Here is a 14,111-nt window from a genome sequence, read left to right as displayed (position 1 = left end):
TCTAGAAACTGCTGATAAACTTAATGAGATCTACAAGAAATCTAATGAGACCCTCGAGGTTGTGATAAAGGACCGACTAGAAATTAAGCATACACTGACTGAAATAAAGAATATTATACGACTCCCAACAGCAGACTAGAGGATTGCAAGAATCAAGTCAAAGATTTGAAATACGAAGAAGCAAAAAACACCCAACCGGAAAAGCAAAATGAAAAAAGAATCCAAAAATACGAAGATAGTGTAAGGAGCCTCTGGGACAGCTTCAAGCGTACCAACATCTGAATTATAGGGGTGCCAGAAGAAGAGAGAGAGCAAGATATTGAAAACCTATTTGAAGAAATAATGACAGAAAACTTCCCCTACCTGGTGAAAGAAATAGACTTACAAGTCCAGGAAGTGCAGAGAACCCCAAACAAAAGGAATCCAAAGAGGAACACACCAAGACACATCATAATTAAAATGCCTAGAGCAAAAGACAAAGAGAGAATCCTAAAAGCAGCAAGAGAAAGAAAGTCAGTTACCTACAAGAGAGTACCCATACGACTGTCAGCTGATTTCCCAACAGAAACTTTGCAGGCCAGAAGGGAGTGGCAAGAAATATTCAAAGTGATGAATGCCAAGAACCTACAACCAAGATTACTTTATCCAGCAAAGCTATCATTCAGAATTGAAGGTCAGATAAAGAGCTTCACAGATAAGAAAAAGCTAATGGAGTTCATCACCACCAAACCAGGATTATATGAAATGCTGAAAGGTATCCTTTAAGAAGAGGAAGAAGAAGAAAAAGGTAAAGATACTAATTATGAACAACAAATACACATCTATCAACAAGTGAATCTGAAAATCAAGTGAATAATCTGATGAACAGAATGAACTGGTGATTATAATAGAATCAGGGACATAGAAAGGGAGTGGACAGGCTATTCTTGGGGGGGAAAGGGTTGAGGGGGATGCAGGAAGAGACTGGACAAACATCGTGCACCTATGGATGAGGACAGTGGGTGGGAAGTGAGGGAGGAGGGAGGGGTGGGAACTGGGTGGAGGGGAGTTATGGGGGAAAAAAGAGGAACAAATGTAATAATCTGAACAATAAAGATTTAATTAATAAAAAATTTTAATATTATTTCCTATGGTAGGAAACCTCGAATCTCAAAGCATCTAGACTAATAAAAGACAAAGATGCTAATTGACCATACCTTTGCTACGCTCATCAACCAATCAGAAGAGTATGCAAATTAACCCAACAAAGATGGGCAGGACAGCGCCATCAGCCGCCCACCCCACCGCCATCCGGGCCTGCCGTGTGCGACCCAGCGCAGGATCCGGGCCTGCCATCTGCGACCCGGGATGTGGGCCTTACCCAGCAGGTGGTTATCTCCTGAGGGGTCCCAGACTGTGAGAGGGCACAGGTCAGGTTGAGGGACTCTGCCTCCCCACCCCCGCCAGTGCACAAAATTTTGTGTGCCCGGGCCTCTAGTTGCATAATAATTGGTTGTCATGGGAAACTGCATAACTGTGACTGGTGTCTGTAACTCCTAAAGTATATAAATAGCCTAAACCCCTTTGTTGTGCAGAAAGGACTCAAAATTCCATTTCTGACTCTTCTCATTTAGGCCCAGAATAAAATTTATAAGGTTAGTGACTCTTTGTCCTAATACAACACATTTGGGAGATTTAAATTAGAAATTTGACAAATCTATCATATGCCCTCTGCCTTGCAGGCTTAGAAACATGGATCAATCTTTTATTGAGGTATTTCCCTTGCTACAAAAGTTCAGAGACATAGAATCATCTTTTATGTGTGGACTCTTATTAATCAATTTCACAGAGAATGCTGTATTAAAAACACACAGAATAACTAGGTTCATTAATTCAGCTGGAACTCTTTCTGCAGAGGGGACTGGATATTTATATTCTCTGGTCAGGGCACTTTTGCCCAATAGGTAGGCTACCCAAGGAGTCAAATTACAATCAGAAATTTGCCTGGCACGCATGACTTCAAAACAAAGGGAATTTGATTATTTGAAAGGTTAATGACTTCACATTAAGTTGGGGTGACACTCTTCCCCTGCTCCCAGGAAAGCTGAATGCATATTTTGTGTCTATGGAATGTGAAAGGGCAGAAGAAAAATTGAAGGAAAAGAATAAACCAGAATAAGTGAATCAGTGATTTCCACGGAACAGCCCTCATGGCTTAACTTTAGCAGAGCTAGAATTCCATCAAAACTCACATAACTTTCCGTTCAAAGCCTTCCATATTATTTGACAAGAGCTATTCGGCTTCTCAATCCAGGGAGGAAAGTGTTACACAATTCATAGAGGCTCCCACAAAGGTGCCTGAATATTCATTACCGTGGGCCACTTGCCTCACATCTTTTTCTCAACAAATAGCTACTCATCCAGAACATTTGATGGATTTTTTGGTCCAGAGTCTTCTCTTCCATCGATGATATTTGATGGACGCTGATGGTGTGTGTCCTTGTGGTTCCTTTTTTCTATAAGCATATCTAACCAATAAATCTTCTGGTGGATATTTTCTTTCTATAGATATTTTTAATACATTTACCCAGTCCAGATCGGCATAGATTCTTAAGTATGGGTCTATGAATAGGATAACTAAGATTCTTAGGTACCTGAAAATTGAATGCATATTTTGTCTATGGCAATTTTCTCCAGGGAGGATTCATAGCTTTTATCATCGTCCGGACAGCTCCCTTCATCTCTCATGAAACAAGAAGACCCCTGGGGTAGAGTCTGACTAGGGTCTGTTAGTGATTACGGATCCTAAATTGGAAGAATTTTTTTAAATCATAAGGCTAAATCAAAGCCATACAATTTAATTCTTCATAGGAAAGTTTGTGTGGTTTCATGATACATGTTTCATATATGAGCTCTGTGGCAGGAATGCATGAAATTTCATTCTGAGCAAGAAACCTATTCTGTGAGTTCTGAGTACAGACGTGGCCAACAACACGGTTGATGATTGGTATGTGGGCTGTACTGAAGAAATAGAGAAAAAGTCACCCCAGGTGTTAAAAGAACTAGAAGCAAATAAAAAAATTTTTAAACTGAATGTAAAATGGCAGGAAAAACACACACACAGAATAAGTGAATCAGTGATTTCCATGGAATAGCTTTTTTGGCCTAACTTTAGCAGAACTAGAATTCCACCAAAATTCACATAACTTTCAGTTCAAAGCCTTCCATTATTAACTGACAAGAGCTATTGAGCTTCTCAATCCAGAGAAGTGTTACACAATTCATAGAGGCTCTCACACCAGGTGCCTGAATATTCATTACAGTGGGCCATTTGCCTCACATCTTTTTCTCAAAAATAGCTACTCATCCACCTTATTTTAGCGGAGAGGATCCATTCTTTGACATCAGAACCTTCTTAAGAATTTCTATTAAAGAATATGCTTTTCATCCACCTGAAAATGAAGCGCAAATTCCAGGCTACAAATGTTGGAATGTCAACATGTTTAAAAAAGATAAAGAGAAATACTACTAAATGTTAACTTTAAAAACAGTAATTTAAAGATTAACCTTAAATATTATTTTATATGACAGAGTTATGCAAAGAGCTAAGGTCTGAGAAAACCTCAGTGTATTGCTTGCCGATACCAAAGAAATAACCAGAAAGACTGGCTGTGAAAGACATGGGTTTATTAGGACTTAACATGCACACCAGTGGCGGTCGGCTGGTAAAGTTTTCTGTGCCTCAGGCTTTCTCAGTACAAGGTTAAATAGAATACAGAAAACAAGACATGCAGGGGACTTGGGGGGTAATGGGGGCAAGCTGGCGCAAGAGCTGTGTGAGATCAAAACGCTAGCTCTGCCCTAGCTGGTTTGGCTCAGTGGATGGAGTGTCAATCTGTGCACCAAAGGGTCCCGGGTTCGATTCCGGTCAAGGGCACGTACCTCGGTTGCAGGCTTCTCCCGGGCCCTGGTCAGGGTGCGTGCAGGAGGCAACCAATCAATGTGTTTCTTTCATATCGATATTTCTCTCTATCTTTCCCTCTCTCTTCCATTCTCTCTATAAATCAATGGAAAAATATCCTCAAGTGAGGATTTAAAAAAAGCAAAAAACAAAACAAAAACAAAAACAAAAAAAACCAAAAAACCGCTAGCTGTTTTTCTGCAGTTGTTTACAGTCCAGGCTCACATCTAGAAGCAATTTCTATTGGGCCATTTCTTGATTGAGGAGCTGGCCACGCTCCCAACTTCCCACAGTCTGCTTAGAGACGGCCTTCATCATATTCCCACGGGGTGGAGCTTGGGAAGGGGCCATACAGACAGTAATTTCAACTGCTTCTCCAGTGGCTCAGGTGAGCCTGGGACTGTGTTCCGGGTGGGAGTGGTGAGGCCTTCATGAAATAGAAGAAGCCACAGGGCAGAGAACAACAGGTCCTTCAACCAGCTGCTGGAAAGTATTAGATTCCTAAAAAGACAGGACCGATATCCTGGAATAGAGAGCAGCTAGGGCAGTTTCTAGTCCAGTCTAGCTCTCACCCTCCCTGCTGTGCAAAAAGGTCAGAATGATCTGCTGGGCTCCAAGGAACATGCGTTATGGAAAAATACCAGAATGTGTGGCAATGGAAAGGCAGGGGGGTCAGAAGACCTGGTTCCAGGCAGAATGGAGTGGCTACTGCGTTAAAACCCGGGCAAATATGCAGGTGCCTGAACTGAAGCAGTGCTGTGGTGACTGAAGGAGGTCAGGGAACTGGTGTTCTCTATGAGTTGTTCTAGGAGAAAGAACCTGAAAGCTGGGTGGAAGGGGAGTATGGTCAGAAAACAAGAGGATGGAGCTCAAGATTTCAAAGGTAGAATCATTAAAAAATTTGATTAGATTCTGGAATATTTCCATGGAAATGTGCTCTGAAATTTCTCTAAAAAATAGAAGCATTTTGCCCGGACAGCGTGGCTCAGTGGTTGAGAGTCAACCTATGAACCAGGAGGTCATGGTTTGATTCCCGGTTGGGGCACATGCTCAGGTTGCAGGCTTGATCCCCAGCATGGGGCGTGCAGGAGGCAGCTGATCAGTAAGTCTCTCTCATCATTGATATTTTTCTCTCTCTCTCTCTCCCTTTCACTTTCTCTCTGAAATCAATTAAAAAAGAGAAGAAGCGTTCTAAAGACAAAAAACACACAACAGATATCAAAGCTTTCAGTTTCAGAAACTATTTTCAGTTCTAGAGGAACTGTGAGTTTTTGCAAGGAGTCTAAAAAATGTCTTTTAAATTCACATCAGGCCTTAATGGAAACAGGTAAGTAGTCCAGCAGAGGAGAGATGCTACCCAACATTTGAATGTAATGATTACCACCAGACACTGGTAAAGAAGCTAGATTTCATCAAGAGTCAGAAAAACAAGTAACATATGAGTAGGACAAATATTTCACAACTTTGGTCAGAGAAAGAATTTGTTGCAAATAATAGGATTTCCATGAGGTCAGAGCCAGAGACACATTCAGGGGTAGAGAGACAAGCACAGAGGGACCCCTATGATGGCCAGAGGCTCTCTAGGCCCCCACAGGAAAGGTCTCTCTTTCAGGGAGCTGCATTCAAGGTGCCAAGTCACTCAGAGCTGAGGACTTACAGCCTGAAGAGCCAAGACCTAGAAGCAGGAGAGACTAAGTTGCGCATCAGGCTTGCCAGCGAAACTATCAGAGACTCTTAGGTTGGAACTTCCAATAGGAAGGACAAGAACCGAAGGACAATGTCCTTGGGATCTTCCAAGATGTTGCAGGAATTCCTGGTAGGTGAGAGGGGTTTCCAGCTGGGAGTCCAGAGGAGTGGACCTGAGAGCCCCTCTGCCTGAATTACTGGTTGAAGTATGTTGCTGGAAAGGTCTAAGAGGCCCATGTTCTCAAACATTTCTTCCCTTCCCAAGTACAGGAGAAGGTCCTGTCTTCCTGGTTCACAATAGTCCTCACCTGCTTCCTGATTTTACTTTTGTGTACTCCAAGAATAGCTGCATTTTCTTCAGTGTAGAGTCTATATAAAAGGGAAGGGTGGGGGTCTGACTGCTTCCTTTGTTATGGCAAATATTAGGAGGCATAAGTGGAATCTTTTCCTTGGTTCACAGTTACTGCTTTTTTTTTCTACATAGAAATCCGACGGATCTCTGAATTGTACTACAAGATTATGTGATCTGTTTTGAGAATTTCTAGCTAATATGACATATATTCTGTTTAAGTCCTTAAGTGTGATTAACAGCTGTACGCACTGTCAACAATAGTATTAAAGATATACATATCCGATATAATAAAGAGGTAATATGAAAATTAACCCTCACGCCATCACACCATCACAAGATGGCTGCGTCCACAGAGGGGTGGGGTTCCCATAACACAAGATGGCTGCACCAACAGCGGAGGTGGGGCTCCTGTAATGAGCCGTAACAAGCGATCAGCAGGGACCTGAGGCTGCGTGGTGCTGGGCTGGGGTGGGGGACCTGAGGCTGCGCCCCCTGCCCGGCAGGGCTTGACAGGGGACCTCAGGCCATTCCCCCGGCCCCGGCCCAGGCTGCGGGACCTGAGGTTGTGCTAACCACCTGGCGGGGCTTGACAGGGGACCTCAGGCTGCACCCCCCCTGCCCAGTGGGACTTGACAGGGGACCTGAGGCCACACCCCGCCCTGGGTCAGGGGACCTGAGGGTGCGCCGGGGGATCTGAGGCTGCGCCCCCTGCCCAGCAGGGCTTGACAGTGGCCCTGAGGCTGCGCCCCCCACCTGGTGCTGGGCCGGGGGACCTGAGGCTATGCCCCCTGCCTGGTGGGGCTTGATGGGGGTGGGGCCGGCCGGGTCTGGGTCTCGCACGATTTTGAGGCACGCGTGGGTGAGCAAGGACTTGACTCTGGGTCCCGCGGCACCCCTCAAACTCTGACAGGAGGAAGATTTTCATATACATTTTACTAATTTTATTTCATCTCTGACATTTCTATTATAGAGAAAGGGCAAATAGCAATATTAAAATATTTCCTCTAATTAATTCTCCTTTAATGTGCACAAATTTTGTGCACCGGGCCACTAATCCTATCTAATAAAAGAGAAACATGGTAATTAGCTGTACCTCCACTACCCTTCCCATTGGCTAATCAGGGAGATATGCAAATTAACTGCCAGCCAAGATGGCGGCCGACAGCCAGGCAGCTTGAAGCTAACATGAGGCTTGCTTGCTTCAGTGATGGAGGAAGCCAACGTTCCCCACCTGCCGCTGCCAGACTCTGAGATTGCAGTTTGAAACATTGTTACAAATATAGAAGCTAAACAAAACCCCAGAAACCTGCTTTCAGCCAGCCGGGATCTCAGAGCTGGAGTTGAAACAGTGTTTCAATTATAGAACCCAAACAAACCAGATACCTGCTTTCAGCAGCTGAAGCCTCAGAGCTGGAGCCAAGCCTCAGAGCTAAAGCTGGCCCAGAATAAAAAGAAAAAGAAAAAAAGGAGCGGTTGGGAGCTTCAGTCACACACCAGCCTGAAAATGGCCCTCAGTCCCTCACCCAGACTGACCAGGCACCCCAGTGGGGACCCCCAACCTGAAGGGGGTGTAAACAGCTGCAAACAGCCATCATCCCCTCATCCAGGCTGGCCAGGCATCCCAGTGGGGACCCTCACCCTGAAGGGGGTGTGACCAGCTGCAAACAGCCATCATCCTCTCATCCAGGCTGGCCAGGCACCCCAGTGAGGACCCCCACCCTGAAGCGGGTGTGACCAGCTGCAAACAGCCATCATCCCCTCATCCAGGCTGGCCAGGCACCCCAGTGGGGACCCCCACCCTGAAGGGTGTGTAACCAGATGCAAACAGCTATCAGCCCCTCACCCAGGCTGGCAAGGCACCCAAGCGGGACCCCCACCCTGAAGCAGGTGTGACCAGCTGCAAACAGCCATCATCCCCTCATCCAGGCTGGCCAGGCACCCCAGTGGGGACCCCCACCCTGAAGCGGGTGTGACCAACTGCAAACAGCCATCATCCTCTCATCCAGGCTGGCCAGGCACCCCAGTGGGGACCCCCACCCTGAAGCGGATGTGACCAGCTGCAAACAGCCATCATCCCCTCATCCAGGCTGGCCAGGCACCCCAGTGGGGACCCCCACCCTGAAGGGGGTGTAACCAGATGCAAACAGCTATCAGCCCCTCACCCAGGCTGGCAAGGCACCCAAGCGGGATCCCAACCCTGATCCAGGACACCCTTCAGGGCAAACCAGCCAGCCCCCACCCGTGCACCAGGCCTCTATCCTATATAGTAAAAGGGTAATATGCCTCCCAGCACCGGGATCAGTGGAGCCGCGAGGCCTCCCAGCACCGGGATCAGTGTGACAGGGAGCAGCGCCCAAACCCCCTGATCGCCCTGTGGCTCTGTGTGTGACAGGGGATGGGGCCACAACCTCCCTATTCTCCCTGCTCTGGTCGTGACAGGGGAAGGCGCCCCAACCCCCTGATCAGCCCTGCTCTGTGCCTGATAGGGGGGAGCTCCCCAACCCCCTGATCGCCCTGTGGCTCTGTGTGTGACAGGGTGCGGCGCCCCAACCCCCTGATCGGCCCTGCTCTGTGGGTGATAGAGGGTGGCGCCCCAACCCCCGCCCCCCACGGGCCCTGCTCTGTGTGTGACGGGGTAGAGCCATAACCTCCCCATCAGCCCTGCCCTGAGTGTGACAGGGGGCAGAGCCCCAACCCCCTGATTGGCCCTGCTCTGTGCATGACAGGGGGTGGTGCTGCAACCTCCCCATCGACCCTGCCTTGAGTTTGACAGGGGGCGGTGCCCCAACCCCCCAATCAACCCTACCCTGAGCGTGACTAGGGGTGGCATCGCAACCTCCTGATCCGCCCTGCTCTGTGCATGACAGGGGGCGGCGCCCCAACTCCCCAATCGGCCCTGCTCTGAGCCCAACCAGGGGCTGCACCTAGGGATTGGGCCTGCTCTCTGCCACCCGGGAGCAGGCCTAAGCCAGCAGGTCGTTCTCTCCCGAGGGGTCCCAGACTGTGAGAGGGCACAGGCGGGGCTGAGGGACCCCCCTCCCCCCTGAGTGCACAAATTTTTGTGCACGGGGCCTCTAGTATATAATAATTAAAAATATAACTTGCCCTAACCGGTTTGGCTCAGTGGATAGAGTGTCGGCCTGCAGACTAAAAGGTCCCAGGTTCGATTCCGGTCAAGGGCATGTACCTTGGTTGTGGGCACATCCCCAGTGGGAGGTGTGCAGGAGGTGGCTGATCAATGTTTCTCTCTCATCGATGTTTCTAACTCTCTATCCCTCTCCCTTCCTCTCTGGATATATTTTATTATATCAATAAAATATATTTAAAAAATATATAACTCAAAGAAATAAATGATCTATAATAATGTTTCCCCTTCTGTGACTTTATTTATTTATTTGCAATTATTGTTTTATTTAGGCGCATACTGTTTTAAAAGCTTCCCTCTTACTAAAATTCAAAAATATCCCATCCTGTCTAGAAAACTTTAAAACAACTTTGTAAAAAGTTATCCACCAGAGTAAGGTTAAAGATTGAATTTATGGTGAATAATTAGTAAAGGTAGTTGTGCCAATTCATTTTGCTACCCATGAGTCTGGCTTGAAGTTATATTTGTGGGCTAATAAACATTTTGTACTTATTTACGAAGGCTATGTTAAAGTCTCATGTTGTTTTTATGAAGATGACCCCACTGATCTTTGATCACTGGGGGCATGTGCATTCAGTGGTATTTCTGGAACTAAGAGAATTTGTGCTAAGTTGGGTCCCATTTCTCGCCCAATGAAAGACTGGCAATACTAGCTCCTCTTTTTTTAAAAAATATATTTCTTTATTGATTTCAGAGAGGAAGGGAGAAGGAGAGAGAGATAGAAGCCTCTATCTCTCTATGAATAAATAAATAAAGTCACAGAAGGGGAGACATTATTATAGATCATTTATTTCTTTGAGTTATATATTTTTTAAATATATTTTATTGATAAATGAAATGATGAGAGAGAATCATTGATCGGCTGTTTCCTGCATGCTCCCCACTAGGGATTGAGCCCACAACCCAGGCATGTGCCCTTGGCCGGAATCGAACCTGGGATCCTTAAGTCCGAAAGCTGATGCTCTATCCACTGAGCCAAGCTGGCTAGGGCAATACTAGCTTCTTATGTGGTCAGCGGAAGACTTGTGATGTATTTAGCCTAACTCAAAGCTATGCATGTAAACAGAGATAGACCTCTGCCATAATCAGTTACAAACACACTTACATACTAAATGCCCTTCAGTGGTTATAAAAAGTGTATGTAAGCGAGACGACCTAATATGAAAGTGGTTAAATTCTTTTCAATTGTTGTCACCCACTAAGATCTGCCTATGTCCACTCGTGCAAGTTGCCAGAGGTGCACACGAGCAAATAAAACACTGTACCTATTTTTTTTGTCTTTTTATTTATTTTTATTTTTTTAATATATATTTTCTTTTTTTAAAAATTAAATCTTTATTGTTCAGATTATTACATTGGTTCCTCTTTTTCCCCACCATAACTCCACTCCACCCAGTTCCCACCCCACCCTCCGCCCTCATTCCCCACCCACTGTCCTCATCCATAGGTGCACAATTATTGTCCAATCTCTTCCCGCACCCCCCACACCCTTTCCCCCCCCCCCAAGAATAGTCAGTCCATTCCCTTTCTATGTCCCTGATTCTATTATAATCACCAGTTCATACTGTTCATCAGATTATTTATTCACTTGATTTTTAGATTCACTTGTTGATAGATGTGTATTTGTTGTTCATAATTTGTATCTTTACCTTTTTCTTCTTCTTCCTCTTCTTAAAGGATACCTTTCAGCATTTCATATAATACTGGTTTGGTGATGATGAACTCCTTTAGCTTTTTCTTATCTGTGAAGCTCTTTATCTGACCTTCAATTCTGAATGAGAGCTTTGCTGGATAAAGTAATCTTGGTTGTAGGTTCTTGGCATTCATCACTTTGAATATTTCTTGCCACTCCCTTCTGGCCTGCAAAGTTTCTGTTGAGAAATCAGCTGACATTCGTATGGGTACTCCCTTGTAGGTAACTGACTTTCTTTCTCTTGCTGTTTTTAGGATACTCTCTTTGTCTTTTGCTCTAGGCATTTTAATTATGATGTGTCTTGGTGTGTTCCTCTTTGGATTCCTTTTGTTTGGGGTTCTCTGTGCTTCCTGGACTTGTAAGTCTATTTCTTTCACCAGGTAGGGGAAGTTTTCTGTCATTATTTCTTCAAATAGGTTTTCAATATCTTGCTCTCTTTCTTCTTCTGGCACCCCTATAATTCGGATGTTGGTACGCTTGAAGCTGTCCCAGAGGCTCCTTACACTATCTTCGTATTTTTGGATTCTTTTTTCATTTTGCTTTTCTGGTTGGGTGTTTTTTGCTTCTTCGTATTTCAAATCTTTGACTTGATTCTTGCGATCCTCTGGTCTGCTGTTGGGAGTCTGTATAATATTCTTTATTTCAGTCAGTGCATGCTTAATTTCTAGTTGGTTCTTTATCACAACATCGAGGGTCTCACTAGATTTCTTGAGGATTTCACTATATTTATCGGCGGTCTCACCAGTCTTTTCGAGGGCCTTACTAAATTTATCGGCGGCTTCTAGACAGTTCTTTAAAGACCTTAAAAGTGTGGTTTTGAACTCTATATCCAGCAGTTTGCTTTCCTCCATTTCTGTCTTTTGTGTCCTGTTTCTTTGTCTGGGCATTTTGTATGCTTCCCTGTGTTGATAAAGTGGTTTTCTGTGCTAAGTGTCCTCTAGGGCCCAGTGGTTCAGCCTCCTCAATTACCTAAGGAGGACACTCTTGGTGCACACCCTTGTGGGCTTTGTGCACCGTCTTGTTGTAGTTAAGCCTTGATTGTTGTAGTTATCACTGGGAGGAATTGACCTCCAGGCCAATTGGCTGTAGGAATCAGCTGTGTCTATGGTGGGAGAACTTCTGTGCTGGAGACACCCCTCTGGGGCAAGACTTGCTTCAATGGGGCTTTGGTGCTCACTGAGTCTGCCCCCTGAGTGTGTCCTTTGTGTTTCTAGGGAGTTGCAAACTGGATGGTCCCATTCTGACCTCTGGGTTTCCTGACTCCTGGATCTCTAGGGAGGTGCTAATCTAGCCTCTGCCTTAGGCTATCCAGCAAAAGTCTCCCTGCAGGGCTTGTGCGAGGCGGGTCCCATGGGATCAACAGGGCGGGGCTAGCAGTTATGGCTGCTCTCAGTCTTGCCCTCAGAGGCTCTGCTTCTCAGTGTCCCGGTAATCGCTGCAAGCCCCTCGGAGAGAAAGCTGCCCTTGGGTTCCAACTGATGCCAGACAGTCCCGCTTCTCCCGTATGAGTCTGGGTTCCTAGAGACTCGTCCGGAACTGGAGCTCAGAGCCTGAGACTCCCTCCCAATTGAAAACGACAACTGCACCCTCAGCCGCCAGCCCGCTCCACATGCACCTCCGCACCTTAGTATTTTACTTCCGTACTGCGCCTCCTCTGAGTCTTGGTATGCTTTTCTCTTTCCTTCTAGTTGTAGAATTGCCACTCAGCCAGCCTTCCTGTGGTTCTGGGTGATGTCCGTTCCGTCTTTTAGTTGTATTTTTGAAGTGGTTGTTCAAGGCAGCAAACTCCGGTGTTTACCTATGCCGCCATCTTGGTTTCTCTCCACTGTAGGTATTTTTAAAAATCCCAAATAAATAAGTAGTGCCAAAGAAGAATAAAAATTAAATATTAGTTTTGTGGTTAACAGAAATGAACAACCTTTGATAAAATAGTCCCGGTGGGGAAGGAGAAGAGCTTTTGTTTGTTTTTAAATGGCCACCATGATGAAACTTCACCTCTCATAGAATTTTTTTTTAAATATTTTTATTGAGTTCAGAAAGGAAGGGAGAGGGAGAGAGAGAGATAGAAACATTAATGATGAGAGAGAACCATTGATTGGCTACCTCCTGCACACCCCCTACTGGGGACCAAGCCCGCAACCCAGGTATGTGCTCTTGACCGGAATCGAACCTGGGACCCTTCAGTCCACAGGCTAATGCTCTATTCACTGAGCCAAACCGGCTAGAGCTTTCATAGAAATTTACTTTCAGTCTCCTTCACTCGTTTTTACGAACCAGGTCATTATTCTTTGTGATGGCAGCTGCCACCCTTGTTCGTGACCCTTGCTTGGTAAACTGATATCCAAATTTGAGGGTCCTTGAATTATCTTCGAGCATCTGGGCAAATTCTGTCTCTACAGCTGTTCCCAACTGCTGTCTCTGGTTATCAATCTTGATTTCTGTCAAGGTGTCATTTTCCTCTTAGTGCCTCTACCAGGGCCAGGACCCCAGCTCCAGTTTTAAAATTGGATTCTATGTTTAGACTTTTCAAGGTCTTGTTTACTCTCAGCACATCTGCAAAAGCAGTTGCCATAGGGTCATTGTTGCGGGTGGCAGCCAGGCTGAACTTCTTGACATGAGTGTTGGTCTCTAGAGCCTTTGCAAATTTCTTCAGGGTTGGAACTGGAATGTTCTTAATGTTGTTGAGATTAACTTCTTGGAGGCTGGGGTTGTTGGCTTTCTTCTGCTGAAGACTTACTTCCACATTTGTGAGGTTGGGTGGTTCCTCACATACAGGCTTGACCTTTTCACCTTTGACCACATTTCTCACGGGCCCTTTGCCACCTTTAGTGTTGGGTATTTCTTCATCAAACTTTGGGTTATTGAGTAAATTGTGTACTCCAAGAACAGCTGCAAGATCGTAGAGTTCAGTGTCGGAGGCACTGGCCAAAGTTTCTTCCAGGTCTGGATCAAGGGTTACTTTGTCTTCTGTACGCATTTCTATGGGGTTTTCTTTGGGGATAAAGACTCTCTCTTTCTTTTCTCCAGTGAAAGGCACAAAGTCTTCCCTGTCTTTCTGTTCCAAAGCCTCCTTCTCCGGGTACATGAGGAGGTGCTCACAGCTAAACGGTCCGGTGGCGGCTTTCTGTGTCTGGTTTTTCTGTCAGAATCCAGCTGGTAGCAGGGCACTCTTGGGATCTAGGTCATCAAGGACATTTTCCAAGTATTTCAGTTCCTCTTCTGAGAGTTTTCCAAAAAGCTCATCTTCATCAATGTTCTTATATTTCTCCAAGTCTTTTCGAAAAGGGAGTGCCAT

The 14,111-nt window shown here is 45.6% G+C and overlaps 1 pseudogene; it reads right to left on the bottom strand.

Annotated features, from left to right (window-relative positions):
• Positions 1-13,072: 13,072 nt before the first annotated feature.
• Positions 13,073-14,111, bottom strand: LOC102417939 (annotated as a pseudogene).

The sequence above is a fragment of the Myotis lucifugus genome, unplaced genomic scaffold, assembly GCF_000147115.1.
Source record: "Myotis lucifugus unplaced genomic scaffold, Myoluc2.0 scaffold_138, whole genome shotgun sequence".
In the NCBI taxonomy this organism is placed as follows: Eukaryota; Metazoa; Chordata; class Mammalia; order Chiroptera; family Vespertilionidae; genus Myotis; species Myotis lucifugus.
This window is presented reverse-complemented; position numbering and strand designations above follow the sequence as displayed.